General features: G+C 27.3%; 1 protein-coding gene across 2 annotated transcripts in view; it reads right to left on the bottom strand.

The window, feature by feature from the left end:
• LOC130675603 (ets DNA-binding protein pokkuri) overlaps positions 1–16,957 on the bottom strand; it is a 34,969-nt gene extending 18,012 nt beyond the window's left edge. For both annotated transcript variants that reach the window (XM_057481381.1, XM_057481382.1), the window contains exon 1: positions 16,376–16,957. The gene's annotated coding sequence lies outside the window, so the exon portion shown is untranslated. The remainder of the gene's footprint in view (positions 1–16,375) is intronic.
• Positions 16,958–22,140: the final 5,183 nt, after the last annotated feature.

Raw genomic sequence — 22,140 nt, 5'->3', positions numbered from 1 at the left:
AGAAAATATATGTGGCCAATTTAACTATATTTTCTGATATATTTTTTTTTATATTAAAAAATATAATATTCATCATATACGAGTCCGTATATGTTTAGCATATATAAAATATATATGTCAATCATAAACAAAAAATATATTTTTATCATATATGAAAATATATATTCTTGTCATATACGAAAACTATATTTTTATCATACATAAAAATATATATTTATATTGTGTATGGAAAAGAAAAGTTTCTTATTCGTATGACCAACTCCAATAAAATTAGATCTAAATTTTAATATACTCTTTAAATTGCAGTTAAAATTTTCAAAATTAGGTAATTTGATGCGAATATATATACCCACATACACATACATACACCGAATAAAATATATGCTTAAATATAACAACGAAAAATATATGGTGCTACATATAATATAATTTATATGCTAATATATATTTTATTTCATATAAAAATTTTATATTTTTTGAATATAAAAGGAAATATATCAATACAATATATTATAAGGTAAATGTAAATGTATATATAGCTTAATATAAAAAACATATATGAATACATATATTTACTACTGTATATAATTTTATATTTAATCGGCCAAAATCTCTATATGATTTTTTATTATATACAATATAATATATCATATATTTTTTTGTTGCAAACATATATGATTTTATATATTTTTACCATATATTGTTTTTTCATACGAGATGTTAATAATAATTAAAAAAAAAAGTTTCATATTCATTATATATGAAGTAAAAAATTTTGTAATCATCTACAGTTGATTATTTCAATTATTTTTTTATTAAATCAATAAATTAGGAAAAAAAAGTTATTAAAATTTTTTTAGGTAGTGAATTTACTCCAATTTACTTTATATATTTTTAATTACACTATTTACTTGGTAGATAAATACGTACGTAAAAAAAACAATCAATTAAAATTAAATAATTTTATCAATACCTCAATTTTTCAAATTATATTTTAATTGGCGTAATAGATAAATCATTCAATTTAATATAATATAATGTGATATATATATTGATATACGCAGAGCTTCTTAAAAAAATTACCCATAAAATTTTGTACTGTGAGAACATCTAGTCAACTAAATTTTTATGATAGTAAAGTTAGCAGACATTTGAAATTAAAACAAATTTTTTTTAACAGATAAATAATGAAAAAAAAATATTTCTAAAAAAATGCACATGTCGGAAATTTCATAAACTATACGTGCAATTTTTCAAAATATTTTTTTAAATATTTATTTTTTTGTTAAAATAAATTAAAAACTATTAAATGTCTGCTAACTTTATTGTCATAAATTTTTACACAGAAAAAATAATTTCTTGCTCCAAAAAATTTTTTGCGGTGACAAAAAATTCTTGTGCCAAAAAATTTTTCTACTAAGAAAATTTTTGTCATGTAGCAGACATCAGACAAATTTAAAATTATAAATAAACATGGTAAAAAATTAATAAAATAAAATTTTTAAAAAATGCGCATGTAGAAAATTTTGAAATTTACTCTATTTATCTAAAATTATAAAGTTGTCTGATGTCTGCTACATTCACACTCATCTAATTTATAATTCAAAATTTTTCTTTTGCCGCGAAATATTTTTTTCTGTGTATGTTGTCAGTAAAAATGGCACTTAGTATACATGCTATCGAGTACAATGTGCCTGGGAAAAATTTTAGATATGTACCAAATGTCCTCAGCATCAACCTTTCAGTGATTTTTACTAATAAATTATCTGGCAGTATTTTTATTATAAACATAATAAAAATAAAAGCTAAAGAAAAATACTCAGTAGAGTAATGTAAGCAACCTGTTACACTGGGTTTAATGTATAGGGATGACTGAGAATCACTGAGGCCCCCACAAAGAGAGCAGCGAGGCCGTTGGTGCACGTGCAAGCGAGTAACATCAACCGGAAGTCGATAAAAAGCCCAGTTCACCCTCGTCACTCAGCACCAGCTTCTCGTCATGGGAACGGACCTCTTCAGCAAGCGGTCCAGATCTTAAAACCTGCCTGAAGAGGATGCCTTCCTTTCTCCCCCGTCTTATGTCCATCCAACCATCCATCTATCCGTCCAAGAGTCGGGTTGCTCCACCTCCTAACGATTCACATGCTTTGCCTTCGAACCCTCTTTTGCCCTCCGACTCAAAAGTCTTCTTAATTTCACCCTCGGCGTGTAAAAACACAACACACACGCAGTATTGTACCATAGATTCTTCAGTCCCTTCTATGGCTTTAGTCTCATCTCAACAAATTCCTTATTTTTTCCTCACTTGATAGATCCGTTATGTTCCCTAAGCCAAGTGTTCTTTAACGGCACTAACGTTTTCCTTTGACTAACTGAACGTTAATACCTACACTTGATATCTGATTCTTAGAACACCATACAAAAAAATATGTCTAATCATTTTTTACTATTTTTTTTTTTTTTTACCAGACATCTATACGGTAATTTTTTTTTAAATTTATTTATTAGTTTAATTTACTTTAAATAAAAAAAAATTTTTTTTCATTACTGAAGTTAATTGACGTCTAATAATTTTTGAATTTTTTTTTAAACAATAACTTAATAAAAAAAAAAAATTTGAAAAAATTACACTTATAGTTTTTTAAATTTTCTACATGTGCATTTATTTAGTTTTTTTTTTTTTGTAATTAATTTGTCAAAAAAAAAAATCCGAAAAATTTTAATTGCCTGCTAACTAATGATTCTAAAGTTAACTGACGTCTAATAATTTTTGAATTTTTTTAAAAACGATGGAATATAAAAAAAAAATATTTGGAAAAATTGCACCTATAGTTTTTTAAATTTTCTACATGTGAATTTTTTTAGTTTTTTTTTTTTTTTTTAATTAATTTGTGGAAAAAAAAATCCGAAAATTTTTGTCTGCTAATTTCAGGATTAAAAAAAATTAAAATTGATATACAATAAAAGTATCTGAGTACTTGAACCATTAAAATGACAATAACAAGATAATTGAAATTAATTTAAAAATTAAAAAATATAAATTTCTAGTTCGGAACAGAAACTTTTTATTGATGAGTAACAATCATATAAAAAAAAAAAGTTTACGGACAAGTATTGAAGATTATAGTTGACGTAGGAATTTTCGGTGGCTATATTTTTTCATAATAAAATATATAATGTAATATAATATAATATACGTATTGTCGTGTCATCTCACTTTTATGCCCCGCCTTTTACTTCACGCTCTACTCAACCTATATTCCAACCATTGTCAGAACTTCCGAAGAACCTAAAGATCCAAGACATTCTCTATCCTGTTTACATCAATCATATATATATATACATATATATAATCTAATAAAATATAATTTTAACAATAATATAAAATTTTTTTTTTTTTATTATTTTCAAACAATAAAACACTATATATTTCTATTGTTAATATAAATGTATCACTTTTTTCTTTAAAAAGATCAGTTTGATATTTGAAAAGACGTGATTTATTATCCAGGTATATAATACAGAGCTATATCAAGTAATAAGTTACGACTTAGTAAAAGACTACGTGATGTAATATGATGGAATCGTTCCGACTTTCTTATTTCCAGTTTCTCACTTTTTTAAAACTTCTTCCTTTTTCTTAGTGTTTTTTTTTTTTTAATTTCCTGTTTCGTAAGGCGCGATTACATAACGATTCATCGATTCGACTGCGGCAGCCGCGCCGGCTCAAGTCTCTTGCGCTTAGTTAATTCTTACGCAATACTGCCGATTACTATACGTGCAAGACCTGTTAATGATGATAATCACTGGTATGCAAGAGACTCTAGACAACAACTGACAAGTATTTCGTTTTCACACCGAGTCTCTTCTCTATTTCGTTATCATTTTTCTTCTTCTTTATTATTAAAAGCTGTCTTACTATATAAGACATATACTTTAGTAACCTCATAATACATAGAAAAAAAATCAGAAAGTACAAGAAAGTAAATATTCTTGATTCAAGAAATTTTTTTGAAAAGTTCAAATCTTTGGATGGAGTAGAAATTTTCTCTGATTAAGAAAAATTTTCTTTAATCAAGACTTCTTGGGTCAAGAAAAACGACTTGGTTACCGAAAACGTCTGTCAAAAAAATATTTTCTCGACTCAAGATAAATTATTTTGAAAAGTTCAATTTTCTTGGATGAAGTAGAAATTTTCTCTGATCAAGAAGAATTTTCTTTAATCAAGACAAGTTTTCTTGGGTCAAGAAAATCTTGACTTGGTTACCGAAAACGTCTGTCAAAAAAATATTTTCTCGACTCAAGATAAATTATTTTGAAAAGTTCAATTTTCTTGGATGAAGTAGAAATTTTCTCTGATCAAGAAGAATTTTCTTGGGTCAAGAAAATCTTGACTTGGTTGCCGAAAACGTCTGTCAAAAAAATATTTTTTTAACTCAAGATACATTTTTTTTCTGTACTCAAAAAAAGGATTTCTTGATGCAAAAAATTTTTACTCCCAAAAAAGTTTTTTAATTATAAATTGAAAACAAAAATTTTCTGAAGACGAAAAAAAATTTCTTGGTTTCAAAAATTTTTTGTTGCTCTAAGAAAATTTGTTCTCGCTCCAAGAAATTATTGTTTTCAATTTATAGTACGAAAAATTTCTGGATGCAAGTAAAAATTTTCTGCATGAAGAAATTTTTTTTCTGTGTAGATGTTAATTATTCAAAAAATTTTTTTAATTATTTGATAACTTAATGAATAAAAAAAACTTTTCTTCAAGGAAAATTTTAAAAAACCGGAAACACCATCCAAGTGGTGGTCTACGACAGTGTGCTTCCTTCGGACCAATGACGAACTGGATTAGAGTTTCCGGGAAGTGACTTCACGGTTGTGGAGGCTCACCTTCATAATTGTATTCCTCTTTCCTTTCTTTGCGCATTAAAGATTTCACTGAGAGTGCAAGAATAAAATGAAAATAACAATAAAAAAAAATAGATTAAAAAAAGGAAAATGAATGGAAATTTTTTTTTTAATTTGTCAAATAATTTGTATGATAAAAATATTTTGAATTATTTAAGTGAGATAAAGATTACTTCGGTATCAATAATAATTTATAATTTATTTTTCATTTAATGCAATTATCATATAAATATATAAATACATAATTATTTAGATATGAAATGGAGATGAGCAATAGATTAAATCAAATTTATCAATAAACTGATAATCAAAATATCAGCACGAAAATATAAATTGATATCAGAAATATTTTTCTTTACAAATTACTAAAAGAAAATCAGCTAAATAAAATAATTTAAGGGGGGAAGTTGGTCTGAGATGTAAAAAATAATATTTTTGTGATTTTTTTTTTCAGAGTATTTTCGTTATTATTATTCTCAAAATTTGTGACACTATTAAGCATCATTTCAAGAATATTCTATGAAATTTTCATAAAAAAATATTGAAAAATGTACCAGTGGTAGTGGGGAGAGACGAGTCACCTAAAAAAAAGTCTCCATGCCGTAGGCAGGATAACTCATGATTGCCTCATCAGAAATCAAAAAAACAAAAAGATTTCTTTAGTACATAAGTTTATCTTGAATTTGAATGAAGGAATAAACAAAATATTCATTTTTGAATTTTTGGTAAAGGTGCAATCAAAAAACTCTGATTTATGCCAAAAATTCTTCCTTTTGTTTAATTACAAAATAAGTAGTTATTGAAAAAAAAAAAAAAATCCTCCGTTCCAATCCGAGATAAACTTATGTGCTAAAGAAATCTTTTTGGTTTTTTGACTTCGGATGAAGCAGTCATGAGTTATCTTGCCTACGGCATGGAGACTTTTTTTTTGGAAGTGACTCGTCTCTCCCCACTACCACTGTCTCATTTATCACTATTTTTTTTTGAAAATTTCACAGAATATTTTTGAAATGATACTTAATAATGTCACAAATTTTTTTGTCACGAAGAATTTTTTTTTTTCAATTATTACTTATTTTTTAATTAAACAAAAGGAGCAATTTTTGGTAAAAATCAGAGTTTTTTGATTGCGCCTTTACCAAAAATTCAAAAATGAATATTTTGTTTATTCCCTTGTTCAAATCCAAGATAAACTTATGTACTGAAGAAATTTTTTTGGTTTTTTGATTTCAGGTGAGGCGGTCATGAGTTATCCTGCCTACGACATGGAGACTTTTTTTTTAAGTGACTCGTCTCTCCCCACTACTACTGGTTGATTTTTCACTATTTTTTTATGAAAATTTCACAGAATATTTTTGAAATGTTGCTTAATAATGTCACAAATTTTGAGAATTTTAATTAAGAAAATACTCTGAAAAAAAAAATCACAAAAATATTCTTTTTTACATCTCAGACCAGCTTCCCTCTTTAGTTGTCTAATATTATTTAATATTTATAACATCTTGTTCTATATACATTAAGACTAATTAGGAAGGTAAGTAAATAATTATTGATCGTTAAGGTTCGTCGGGTCGTTAACAGATCAGTAGATTAGCGCGCGTATAAATAAACACCAGTCATAAATTAAAAGGAAACGAGACGAGGAAAAATGTATTATATATTTAAGAGGAAAATATTTAAAAAAATTAATATTAATTTTAAAAATATCCCAACAACTATTTATAGGATGAAAGGAAGTCTACCTGCATTTACCTGGGGTTCACTACCTGCTCTAACCGACATCTCAAAAACTTGCTCATCTGTGCATTGAGTCTAGTGGGTGGTTGCTACTAGAAAGAGGTTCGACATAAGAGTACACATACAATGGCTTCATCGGGTAGGCTGAGAATTTTTTTTCATCTTTTTTTTCAAAACAAGAAATGAAGAATTTATTGTATAAATGTGACTGAGCGTGAGAAAAAATTTTAAATTTATCTTATCGAGATAACAAAGCGACTATTCATGACTATTTTTTTTAATATTAGATTATTTTTTTAATTTTAAATTAAATGATTTTTATAATTGTCCAGATGTTTCTATCATATGTATATATATATATATATACATATGTAACGCTATGCTGGATTCAACAACGAACTTAACGATGCGTTGGTCTCTCGCCCAAGTTTTACTAACGTGACTAAAATATTAAATATCTAATAAAAAAAATTGTTGGAGAAGATGTTGGCTTATCCGCTTCAACATTTGAATTATCGTTTTTTTAAGTGCAGCAAAAAATTTAAATAGTTCTACAGGATATTAATAGAGAATCGGTAAAAAAATATTTAAGGATCAATAAGTAAATAAATTTTCTATTCTCGAAATAGATAAATATTATGCTATTTTGGTTATTCTCTTGAGACTTTAAGCGGATTGAGAAAGGATAGTATGGTATATAGGTGTAAATTGCTGTCTGGTACCGGTTGTATAAATATGCCAGACGGAAGTGAAGTACAATAATAGAATCTAAACGTAGATCTGACCGGACAAGAGATGAGGAAGCAAAATACCAAGAAGACTACATCACTACAGAATAATAAAATAAAATAATTACTTTTTATCGTTTTCTGTATTTAATTATACGTGTAATTTTTTTAAATTTAATCATTTATTTTAATTAAAATGCTGTTAAATTTATTGACGCAAGTTAAAATTAAATTTATTAACATTAATGTAATTTATGGATTTTTAATATGAGGAAATTGAAAACAAATTAAAGTTTCGATGTAATTTTTAAGTGTGAATAAGTAATAATGAAGTAAACGCACCAATTATTGACACCCTGACTTATTTTAAGACATATTTAATTACCTACTATATTAATAATAATCATATATATTTATAAACGATCTTTATAATTAAAAAATTGAAAAAAATTATTTTTAATGAAAAATACCAAATATTTATTAATAAAAAAAATTTAATTTATTCGTGTCTATCAAAATAGCTTGTGAGCGAAAATTTTCTTAACTATTCCGGTTAGAAAAGCAGTCTTTTGAAACGATGATTTTTAATTATTTTTCATCTAATCACATCAACTTTTCTTCTTATAAAGAAGTAAAATATGAAAAATTAACAATATGATATATTTACAGTAAATTTTATGATTTTTGGTTTTAAAATAGTGGGTGTCAATAATTAGTACGCAATATTGAAGTTGTATCTCATATTGACAGGTTAGTAGACAGCAACGTAATGTTTTTTTTTAAACATAAGTCTGTTACAAATCTTAACAACAATTCCCGCGAACCCACGCTGTCATATATTTACTATTGAATTGTTATAAAAAAAGTGATTAATTGACTTCATTTTCGTTTGGTTAAAAAATATTTTGAATAGTTTCGTGATTAAAATACGTCCAATTAATTGAATAATAATTAATAAATTAGAAATTATTTTGAGACTTTATTTCTTACATTCAGTTCTACAGATTAATGACGCATGCGCATGGGTGTCAATAATTGGAGCAGCAGCATGTCAATAATTGGTGTCTTCTGGTTATTCATTTCATTACTTGAAATTAATTAGTAAATCTAATTTACTATTATTAGGGACAAGATTTTTGCCTTATTTTTGAAATGAATAATTCAAATTTTTTATATAACGGGGAAAATATCGGTCTTATTAAAAAATTTTTCGAACAAAAGTTGTAGGAAATTTAATTTTATTAAAAAAATGTCTCTTATGATTTTCTTATACGATCAATATTTTCACCGTAATTCGAAAATAAAGATTCATAATGAATGATTCAAAATTTTGTTAATTATGAAAATCTTAATTTTGAAATTACAGCTTTCATATTAGCACTAAGAAAAAATTATAAGAGACATTTTTTTTCGAAAATTAAATTTCCTACAACTTTTGTTTGAAAACTTTTTTCATAAGACCAATATTTTTCACTAATTATTAATTATTTTCAAATCAATTCAAAAATCCTAGCCCTAATTATTATCAAGGAGCATGAATTTGATTAATTAAAAGATTAATTAAGACAATGTTTAAATCAAAATTCCATAAGAGTAACCGTTAATAGAGTAAAAAAAATGAAATTATAATCTTGTCTCTTTTAGTGTCAATACCCGTGTAAAAAAAATTCGTTCCAAAAAGATTCAAAAAAAATTCTGCATGTGGAACTTGTAAACATTTTGAAATTACGGCTTTCTTATTAGTCCTAAAAAAAAATTATAAGAGACATTTTTTTTCGAAAATTCAATTTCCTACAACTTTTGTTTAAAAACTTTTTTAATAAGACCAATATTTTCCACTAATTATTAATTATTTTTAAATTAATCCAAAAATCCTAGCCCTGATTATTATCAGCATGAATTTGATTAATTAAGACAATGTTAAAATTAAAATTCCATAATATTAATCGTTAATAGGGTAAAAAAAAATGAAATTATAATCTTGTATCTTATAGTGTCAATAATTGGTGCCTTTACTGTAATAATAATTATATACAAGAAACAGAAACAGTTCGATGCAACGAATAAGAATTCTATATATTATTAGAACATATATATATTATTTTTTACCAAATATATTTTGTTAATATTTTTTTTCTCGCTTTCACGATTCACCGACTGGTCGTCTCAAAGTGCATTCTCCGAGAAAGCGACGAGGGGCCGGATGCCATCCATCCATGTGATGTTAGATTCTCCTTTTGCTCAGGTTTTCGTCTCTACTCTCAAACTCAAAAGATGAAATGAGATGAGAAGAGAATAAAAGAGAGCGGAGAAAGAGAAGAGAATGGGGGAGGGGTAAGAGATGAGGGTCCAGGAACTGGGCAAGAGTCGACTGGGCGTTCTGGTCTCTCAATACCACTTTGCCTTTATGTACATCTATACCACCTTTAAAAACCAACAAAATAAAAAGACAAGAAAAGAAACGTATTCGTGACGCAGATCCAAGGTCCAAACTTCCGGTCCGGATACTGGACCGGTTATCTTCTCTCTTTTCCTCCTCTATACAACAAACTTTGCTAAGTCATCAACGTACTCACAATGTTAACCTCTCTCACTACACACTATACACATTTGTATATACATAGAAATATTAAATGTATATAAGTAGATGAGAACTAATATTCATACCGGATGAAACACCGTTAGTTATCTCACTAATTATTTTATTATCAATCCATAAAACTATACGATACAGAACGTCTCATTTATTATTTATTACTCCTTATATATAATTGTATCCTTACAAACATATATTTTAATCTACACATGCTAATAAAATTTATATTTAAAATCTTAATATTTATTTGGACTTAAAAAATGATAAAAAAAACAAGTACACGGAAAGAAAATTATGGCAGCGGTTCCCATAATTTTGTGAAATTTTTTCCTATACCATCATAGGAATTACGACCATAAATTATGGGAGCGGTTCCTATAATTATAGGAATGTTTCCCATAATTATAGGAATAGTTTCTATAATGATGGGAATGATACCCATAACACTATAGGAATGATTCCTATAATTATAGGAATGGTTCCTATAATTTATAGGAATACTTTCTATAATATTATGGGAATCATTCCCATAAATTATAGGAACCATTCCCATAATAGTATGGGAACTATTCCCATAATATTATAGAAATGATTCCCATAATGCAATGAGAATGGTTCGTATACCATTATGGGAATCACTCCCATAATATTATGGGAATAGTTCCCATACTATTATAGGAACCATTCCTATAAATTATGGGAATGGTTCCCATATTATCAAGAAAAAATGAATTTAAAGAAGTGTGGTAATCACTTCTACAATACACAGAAATATTATTAAACATAAAAACAAAAATTCAAACATTGAAAAAAAAAATCGTATTAGGCAAAAAAACATTAAAATTTTTAACAAGAATTTTTTGTCAGCACAAAACATTCAAGAAAATTCAAATTTTGGGAAATTTCTACACTATTGTGCAAAAAAAAAATTTTATGATATTATAGGGATAGTTCCCATAATGATATGGGAATGGTTCCCATAATATTATGGGAACAATTCCCATAATGTATGGGAACGATTCCCATAATGGTATGGGAACGATCCCCATATCATTATGGGAACGATTCCCATAATATTATGGGAACAATTCCCATAATGTATGGGAACGATTCCCATAATGGTATGGGAACGATCCCCATATCATTATGGGAACAATTCCCATAATGTATGGGAACGATCCCCATATCATTATGGGAACAATTCCCATAATGTATGAGAACGATTCCCATAATGGTATGGGAACGATCCCCATATCATTATGGGAACGATTCCCACATCATTATGGGAACCATTCCCATATCATTATGGGAACCATTCCCATAATGGTATGGGAACTATTCTCATACTATTATGGGAATGGTTCCCATAATATATGGGAACCATCCCTATAGTAGTATAGGTACTATTCCCATACCATTAAGGGAACCATTTCCATAATGCATAGCAAAACTTCCCATAATTTTCTTTCCGTGTAATAGATCATAGCAACAAGACATTTGTTCTTTTATCTTGATCTTAATGAGCAACGTTCCCCCAACACGATCCAACTCTCAGATCCTAGGAATCTTCGGTATCTTTTATATACATCTGTATATTATACTTGTAGACTTGTAGAGAAATGTACTTTTTACCCGAGTCGCTTCCTCATCGCCCTTGCTTCCGGGTTCCGGGTTCTTCCGGCAGTCTAGTCAGAGTTACGTCTCAAAAGCCCTTTTCAACCCCATTTTCTATCTTTTTCTTTTTTCATCTCTTTTTAATTCGCTTCTATCTTTCTCTACACTACATTGACTTCACTTCAACCCTCTATACAATCCGCCTTTTCCCTTTCAACCCCTAGTCTCCCCCCCTTCTTCGACATTATCTCGTTGGTATAAGTAACCCCTGACAAGGCATCACCAGGAGAGGGTGGACGAATGGAAATTCACGATGAACGCTTGCTACACTCCAATGAGATCGATAATAACAACCAGAATTGTACCACCAGCTATTTTATGCATCGAGTTTATTTAATCTTTTAGTAAAGCTATTATTGGATAACATGACTGTCGTTATGATGCTCTCTATATGTTTCATAACCAATATATTTATTATTATTTTTATACTCCAATTAATGTTTTTAAATATAAGCTTCTACAGTTTATGTAACTCGGGTACTCGAAATTAATTTTTTATAAAATCTTTGAATTTACATTTTCGTTCTGTTATTAGGATCATAAGTAATTGGTTTTGAAGAATGACATTACTATTGATAAATTTATTTTTGTTTCACAGAAGGTACCTATTTTGTAGAGCTATCAAATAAAAGGGAGAAGTACGATCGATAAAACGAGATGTAGACGAGTGTGGTGTTTGTTGCAGTAAAACGACAGAAGGATGAGAGTTAAATGGCAAAAAAAAAAAATTCAAGCTGTGCCTGCTGTTATACTTTTATCCTGGACTTATGTCAGATGTATTGAAAAAATATATTGCAACTCTATAAATAAATTTGGGATTTTAAAAGTGAATATTTGTAACAATATTTTGTTACTGTAAAATATTTATGATCCTGAAGTCAGCAGATAATTAAAAATTTTCGGATTTTTTTTTCAACAAATCGATTACAAAAAAATAAAAATATGGACTTGGAAAAAATTTCAAAATCTACAGGTGCAATTTTTTCAAATTATTATTTTTCTATAATTTACCGTCTTAAATAAAATCAAAAAATTATTAGACGTCTGCTAATTTCAGTATCATAAAAATTTACGGAGTGAACGCAGATTAAATCGGAGTTATTTCAAAATTGAAACTACGGTTCGGAGTAAAATTCATTTCTAAGAGGAGTTTCGAATATCGAAATTCTGAATCGGAGTGAATGCGAGTTAATAAAAGTATTGTTTGTTATATAATGAACAATGCAGGTGGCAAAATAGTTTTGAGCGGTAGTGTAAATATCAATAGTTAGACACAAATTTACAGAGATAAAACAATCAAAGATACAGTTCGCAATAAATAAATAAAATGATAGTTCTGCAATTCTGTATCTAAAAAATGATAGGTCTTTTTTTGAACGCGCATCGCGGAAAAATTACTGAATATTTTGACATGAAAGTTACACCACAAAATTCTGCGTATTTCAAAGAAGGATCAATTGTTCTTTTTTTTTTTCAAATAAAATACATGAATCTGCCATTTTTTTTGACATGATATCCCGGGTCAAAAATAAAACTTGATTCAGGCTCGCTTCACCTCATTTTCTTTTGAAGTTATCGATTTGCCAACGATTTTTCGATAAGATCTCGACTTTTTCGACTTAAATTAAATTTTTATCAACTTTTTGAACTTTTTTCATCTTAGTTACAACTTATTTCAACTTATTCGTATTTTTTGATCTTAGTTTAAACTTATTTGTCTTTACTTCGAGCACGATAGACATTCATCTTACTTTTGCCTTAATATATAAAAATTATTTCACCTTAGTTTTGACTTTTTCGCCTTATAATTTAAGTCGAATAAGCCTAAGCCAAGTCAATTTCGACTTGATTTCAACTTTTTCGTCTTAAATCGTGACTAAGTAAGCCAGTTAAGTCTAAACCAAGGCGAAAACTTAATAATATTTCATACCTCCGTAAAAAAAAGTCGAGTTTGTCTTGTGAAAAACGGCTCCAAATTTCGACTTGGTAAAAAAAGTCTTCATCAAGTTTAATTTTTGACCCGGGAACTTTATTTTATTTTCTAATTAATATTTTAAAAAGTACTAAAAATACTAATAATAATAATCATCATCAAATTAAATTCCTGTTTGAAAGTACAAAAAAATTTATTTTAAATGTCTGATAGTAATTTTAATGTTGACAAATTGTATTGTTATGCAGACAATATTTTTGATAAAAAATTTTTTTATATATATATATATGTAATTTATATTAGTAATACATTTTTACTGCCCGCGAAGCGAGCGGAATTAGCTAGTAAATAAATAAAAATTAAAACTGTTGTTAAAAAAAATTCAAAATTCAAAAGTAAACAAAAATTTCAAAATAATGTATAAGGTACAAACTTACTAAAATTTTTTTCTCTTTCTACACCACATGTCTGTAAGTAAACTATAAAATATAAATAATTTTTAAAATCATTTAAAAATTTAAAAATAATGTAATAATTTAACAGTTGGTCTGAAGATGTTGGCACAGAGTAGCAGATTAAATATTACCTAATAATTAATAAAACTAATAGTGTAAAGGATTGGATTGCCGTTTAATTAAAAAAAAATAAATAGTGATGTGTATTTTTTAAAATTAATAATTTAAGTTAAATCGCAGCTTGAAAAGTTTATCCATTACGATTGTAAACGGAAGGAGAGATAAGACAATAGATAAGGAAGATGAGTAATAATTGTATATCTAAAAATAACTATATGCGAGACTTGTTGTTTGGATTGTCGAGTTCTTCCGGCATTGCAACTTATTATACAGGAAAAAAAATGCGAAATGTCTTTTGTAATACAGCCCCGAGAGATGGCAGCTCAAGTCAACAAAGAAATTTTATTTTTATATTTTTTTAAAAATCTAATGCTATTAAATTATTCGGTTTTAATTTGAATTTAAACTTTGAGATAAAAGTATGACCAAAAATTGGTTTATTTCTTTGAGGAATTTAATTATTTAAAAATTTAATGAAACAAAACTCTAGACATTCACGGATTATATTTTGAAAGTAATAACGATCGATAGCAAATGCTTTAAATTTATACCATTTAAAATTTAAGTGTCACGTCTGTATATTAAATTTTAAATTTATATTGATTTATATATTCCGTCTTTCTTATTTATTATACAGAGATTTAAAAATTTATCAACTTCAGTCTAGCCCGCCATATTTTTAAATAAAATAGAAATAATAGAAATTTTTATTAATTTTTAATTGAAAAAAAAAAAAAAAAAAAAAAAAAACAAAGTAAATAAAAATTAAAAAAAATTTAATATTTAATAAAAAATTTTTATGACATCACTGTCAAAGTTTAAATACCTCGTGGACTGTAATAATTAATATCTATTAAAAAAATAGTTTAAGTATAAAAAAATTTTTATACGGGTTTTCATATTTAATTAATTAATTAATTTATTTATTATTTAACAGTAAAATTTACCGCCGAAAAAAACTATTATTATAAATTAAAATTTCATTAAATTATTAATAATATTATTTAATTGATGTTGTAAGATAAAATATATATAAGAAATAATATAATAACTATAAGTTATGGAGAACAATGACTGTAAGCATTTCCGTTTCAGCTTAATAGCTTACGTCACGGTTTTTATTTCCTGACAATCGATTATAAAAAGATTGATGATTCGTACGACTGCACCACAATCTCAATGATCAGATGTGATATACTGAGATCTATACAATTTAAATGTATATATGTACATATATATATCATACAATAAACTTGCTTATCATACACGATTCATGAACGTGTTTCGTGTCCACACATAAACTTAAAGGGTAAAATATAGAAACAGAAAGTCACAGCTGTACATATAATAAATTATATGTAACATCTGACTTTAATGAGTTAAATCCTCGTGACATATTTTCTTTTAATTCAAATACTATTGTTTTTATTCTATTACTAAAAATATAAATATTATATTTTTAAAATGATACTGAAATTAGCCAAATTATAAAAAAAAAAATATTTTGAAAAATATTGTAGTATTTTAAATTTTCTACATGTGCATATTTTTAGTTTTTTTTTTTATTCAAATTTAATTGCTCCAAAAAACTCCAAAAATTTTTAATTGTCTGCCAATTTTTAAAACATGATACGGAAGTTAGCTGACATTTAATTTTGAATTTCGTTTAAAAAACGACAAATAAAAGAAAAAAAATTGCAGTTATAATTTTTCAAATTTCCTACATGTGCATATTTTTAGTTTTTTTTTTTATTCAAATTTAATTGCTCCAAAAAAATCCAAAAATTTTGAACTGTCTGCCAATTTTTAAAACATGATACGGAAGTTAGCCGACATTTAATTTTGAATTTCGTTTAAAAAACGATAAATAAAAACAAAAAATTGCACTTATAATTTTTCAAATTTCCCACATGTGTATATTTTTACTTTTTTTTTTGTGAGTTTACCAGATGAGACAATTTGTAAAAATTAAAATAATGAAATTTAAAAAACGCGCGTAATTATTTTTAAATTTAAATACGAATTTTTGAATTTTTATTTTATTTGTTTATTCAAAAATTTTAAAAATTTCAAATTGTCGCTACATTCAGTTTTTTTTTGTAATTGACTTTTTGAAAAAATGTTTGAATATTTAAATATTTGAAAATTGTTAATTAGAGAGTAATTTTAGGGTGACGTAAAACTCGAGGATAAATTAATAAATAAGTTTAAAAAAAATGAAAATTACCTTGATTCTCAACTGGTGTGAATAAAATCCGAGAATGAGTGTCACTGGCCGCTGTCTCGCCGTTGCGATAGACCGTGCACTTTACCACTGTTCATTGGTCAATCTGGACGACGAATAAAAAACAACACGTTATTCCTTGAGGAATAATAATATATAAGATTGATAACTCGCGGAAGCACACTTGACCAAAACGTTCTACTCAATTATTTATCTCTCTTTTAATTTAAAATAATTAATCCATCAACTAATTATTCAAATTCAAATATTATCATCACGTTGTAATCATAATCAGTGTAATGATAAAAACACAAGTAAAAAATAATAAATTTAAAAATTATATATCACAAATATGCTGAGATATAAGTTTTTGTTTAATTAAAAAGACAAAAACTCTTTGACACTTAATTATTAATATTTAATTATAATAAAATCACTAATTTAAATATCCTCGTGGTATCACTTTAGTCTCAGTAATTTTTAAATTATTGTAACTGTCAATCATAATGTTTTTTTAATAATTATTATTATTTAAAATAGCTCGTAATTATTTTTACACTGAATAGTGGAGTTTAAATTTAAAATTGCGGACGGTACGAAAAGAGAACCGTCACTTGTTGAGGTTGACGAGCGACTGAACTGAGAATCATCCAAACGTCCAATCGTCGCGCCACTCTACAAGCGGCTTTAGGAAGTGTCGGATGGCGGAAGGTTGTCCTTTCTTCCCCACCTTCCTTATTCCACGACGACGATGGATATAATACCAGTACATATATGTATATATCACAGTGTGGAGTAATCTACGACATTTAAACACCAGTATGACAGAGAAAGAATAAAAAGAGGAAGGAAGAAAGCTCTCCTTCACAGCTCACACCAGTAAATACCGTCTTAACACTCTACAATACTACATATATATGTATATATATACATATTTATACTAGTAGTTTTAAATAAAAAAATGTTTCTAATAGGAATCAAACTCTAAAATCGCTGGATGATTTTGGTTGTGTAGATGACGTATTGGGCAAAATGTCGTGATCCGAACGGAAATACTCGAAGCTGGAGCACGAATCAACCCGAGGATACCCGAGTATCAGTAAAAGAAACAGCAGCAGCAACAAGAAGCAATGAACAACATCAACAACGCAGGCTGGTACACCAGAAGCACCAGTTGAACAACCATACAACTATACAACAACAGCATCAACCAGACAGACCGTGATGGTAGGAGATTATAAGGGGGAATTATCGTCGACTGGGTGAAGTGAAGACTTCCTTGTAGCTTCCTCATACTACTACATATACTCTATCACTGTATATTAAATATATATGATAGTACAGTCGACGACAATCACAATCACACGCTGAGTCTTCATCTTTCTTCTCACTCTTCTTCTCACAAGTATTATTGCTGTATACATATATATATATATATATGAAATACCATCTCTTTCTTACCACTACTGCTCATAGTTATCTCAGACTTTTGTCTCATTTATTTCTTCTTGGCTGTCACGTGCGGCATTTATAATATTCTCATCGGCGATCTGTCTTACGGAAATTGTAGCAATCTTGACGATGCGGGCAACGCTATCGTTCCACGCTCGTTTGACCTTTTAAATTTGCGTGGCGCAATTGATTCAAATGTAAAGCCATCTTTTTTTAATATTTTTTTTATTTACAGAATTGAATGTGATTGGGACATGGACGTTTATTTTTATTTTTTTATTTAAATAACTACCTCGTCTCATCAGACACATCACTTTCAAAATTGCTTGGGTCACAAAATGACAATTACTTTGTTAAATGATGAACATGATTTAAATATATATTTTAACTATTATCGTTTAATAATCGAGATTTATTATATATATTTTAATATTCATTTAAAATAATAGTTACAATTTAATAAGGTATAATACCCAGTACTTGAACATCTCTGAAAATATGACCATTTTGAACAAGTTTATATTTAAAAACTTTAGCGTAAAATATAAAAAATTTTTGTATTGAAATACCCGTGTAAAAAAAATTCGTTCCAAAAAGATTTCAGAAGAGTTCCGCATGTGGAACTTCTAAACATGAGACAGATTAGAACTTTTTTGGAACGTTAGTAATTTTGATGGTAAAAAAAAAGTTTTTATGAACGAATTTAGAGTCAAAAAAGGACGTTCTTGGAAAGTTTTTGGAATTTTATATGGACATTTCAAAAAAGTTCCATAATCACCACTTTTGACATTTTTCGGAAGCTAAAAAAGACGTTCCAAAAACATTCAAAAATGGTCCAAAAATCGTTACTTTACAACCTGTTATAGAACTAAAATAGACGTTCCAAAAACATTCCAAAAAGTTCCAGAATCACCACTTTTGACTTTCTATGGACTAAAAAAGGCATTCCAAAATCACTACTTTTGCATCTTTTGTAGACCAAAGACGTTTCAAAAACATGCCAAAATAGTTCAAAAATCACTACTTTTGAATTTTTTATAGAACTAAAAAAAACGTTCATAAAATTCCAAAAACTTTCAAAAACGACCTTTTTTGACTCTAAATTTGCTCATAAAAACTTTTTTTTTTTCCATCAAAATTACTAACGTTCCAAAAAAGTTCCATTTGAAGTTCTAATCTGTCTCATGTTTAGTTCCACATGTGAAACTTTTTTGGAATCTTTTTTGAACGAATTTTTTTTACACGGGTACTGTTTTGAAATTTAGGAAGTAATTTCAATGAATATTTTTTCATTTCATACACAGAAAAAAAGAATTTCTTGGCGCAAGAAATATTTTGTATTATGAATCGAAGACAAAAATTTTTCTTGGCTCAAGAATTTTTTTCTCGCTTAAAAATTTTTTTCTTGTTCCGAGAAAATTTTTTCTTATCCCAAGAAAAGTTTTGTTTTCACTTTATAATACAAAAAATTTCTTGGGTCAAGTAAAAATTTTCTTAGAACAAGAAAAAATTTTTTGCGCCAAGAAATCCTTTTTTTCTGTGTACCGAAATAATTATAATTTCATTGAATTTAATACTACCATACGATGAATGACCGATTAATGCTTCTTTTCTCATAAAAATGATTCAAAGTGATTGAATAAATAACCGGCAAAAAATACGTTACATAAATACTTTTAGTAAAAAAATTCTACCGGTACATAAAATGGACTTTTTTAAACATAATACGTTTTTTTACGCGGTCCAAAAATTATTTTTTAATATTTAATTTCATCGTCTAAGATCACGTAAAATATTCAATTATAGGTCCTATATTTTTTGACATCCCTTATTAAGAAAAATGATTTAATCTATGCTAAGTGTATATTTATATATTAGTCGATTCGAATTATTTTAAATCATTTCAAATTGTTTTGAATCATTTCAAATAATTTTTCTTAATCAGGGATGTAGCAGTAGTTGAACAGATTACTATAATGTGGTTTAATTGATTTTGAAAAATAAAAACAATCAATTAATTATTTTAGTAACTTTTTTTTATTGATAAATGTTATAAAGTTATTTGAAGTGAAAAGTTGTATATTTTATAAAAATAAACTATTTACAAAATTCTAATCTAATCTAATCATTCATGCAATAGGTACTCTCTAAAAACGAATTAGTGAAAAATCACATGACAATCACTATTTGGCTGTGAAAAGTATACCACTATTTGAATTAGTGACATACTTTTCACTAGTAAACAGTGAATAGTCACTTTTTGCACTATTTAAAATTTAAGAGAGTACCTGATTAAACAAAATGATTCACTCAACGATGAATGTATATCTATATAGTAGTAAAGTTGAATCATTTTGAATCGTTTTTTCTAATCAGGGGAAACATAAATATTTTAAATGAGAACCAATTTTGAGGACATCTAATAATTTTAGTGTTTTATATTCAATAAATAAAGTGAAATAGAAAAATAAACTGACAAATTGCAAGTAATAAATATTTTCAAATCTATAAGCCCATATTGTTTAATAAATTTATTTGTTAATATTCATTGTATTTATCAAAATAAATAAATAAATTATTCATTTTCTATTAATTAGAGTATTATACATTCTTAATAACATTATATACTATAGTCATTATCAAATTACATATAATTAAAAAAGTTTGATGAGTTTTTATTGATTTTCGAATTGTAATCTGTATCTTATACTTGTATCTTACCCTAGCAGATCTGAATTACGGTCAATTATGGCATCTTACGGTAAAATACGGTATTTTACGGCTATTTACCGCATTTAAGGCAATACTACGGTATTCTACAATAAAAGTGCGGTATTCTACAGCAACATTGCGGTCTTTTACCGTAACATACAGTAATTCACGGTATTAAGAAAAATTACCGCATAGTACGGTAATTTACGGTTATTTACCGCATTCAAGGCAAATTTGTGGCAATACTGCGGTATTCTACAATAAAAGTGCAGTATTCTACGGCTACACTGCGGCCTTTTAGCGTAACATATAGTAATTTATGGTATTCAGGAAAATTTCCGAATAGTTCGGTATTTTATCGTAAAGTACGGTAATTTGCGGCAATTTATCATAAAATTTGTGGCAATACTGCGGTATTCTACGGTAAAAGTCCGGTGTTTCACCGTAAAATACAGTAATTTACGGTATTCCGGAAAATTACCGCATAGTCCGGCATTTAACCGTAAACTACCGTATTTTGCGGCAAATTACCGCATTTTTCGGTAAATTTGCCGTAAATTCCGGTATTTATCGGTAAAACACGGTAATTTACCGTAATTCGGATCTACCAGAGTATACTGCATCTTATACTTGTTCAAGTATTGGTCTCATAGTGTTCAACTCCTGTGGCCTGTCTAAATACAGTAGGACCTCATTATAAAACTATTAGTTTCTCTCTCAAACTATCGCAATACCCGATTTACATAAAAAAGACAGAATAATAGTCTTATAACGAGGTCCGGCTGTTGATAGATCAAGTACTACTGCTTCCTTAGTAAATTTTAAAAACCTTGCAAAAATATGAAAATTTTATAATTTATTAACTTTTTTTCTTTTAATAGATTGAAAAATGTCCCTATTTTTATAAATAACACTTGTTTTGTCGATAATTTTTATTTGCCAAAATCATGGTTAAATGGATTTCACTTTAAAAACTGTTCAAGTTCTGGTTACTTTACCTTATTTTTTTTTTGTAAAACTTGTTATGATTTATTGAATTTTTAAAAGTTGCGGTAAATTTATATAATTTAGTGATGGTGAAATCTTACACCTGCAGTAATATATTTACAATATATATTGTGGGCGTTACATTCACTTTTATTTTATTGCAGAAAACATTAAACTCAAAATTAAATCATTCATTTTCAAATATTACGTTTAATTTTTTATTCTTTAATAACAATAATAATAATAATAAAAATAAAATCTTTTCATTGGAGCAGAGTATTATTATGTATTATTGTTATTATTATTATTATTGTATCAGAGTATAAATCGCTATTGAAAAAATTTAATCCACAATGTAAACATTTAATACTTAAAATATTTCATTTTAGTGTGGAGACCTTTTCCTTTCCCTCATGTTATTCTTCTGGATCCGCATTGCATTCTTTCTTCCACATACCACACGGCATAAGTATATCTACTAAAGATCGGATCACAGGTCGTAAGGTTTATCTTGTCGGTGTCTTTATTTTTTTTTCCTTTTCATCCCACATCCCCGCTTCTGGACAAAAAGCATTTCTCTCTCTCGATATAGTAATTCCTTTTTGGAATGAAATGAA

This window comes from Microplitis mediator, chromosome 10 (genome assembly GCF_029852145.1).
Source record: "Microplitis mediator isolate UGA2020A chromosome 10, iyMicMedi2.1, whole genome shotgun sequence".
Classification (NCBI taxonomy): domain Eukaryota; kingdom Metazoa; phylum Arthropoda; class Insecta; order Hymenoptera; family Braconidae; genus Microplitis; species Microplitis mediator.
The sequence above is the reverse complement of the archived record's forward strand: the minus strand, read 5'-3'. Positions and strand labels throughout refer to the sequence as shown.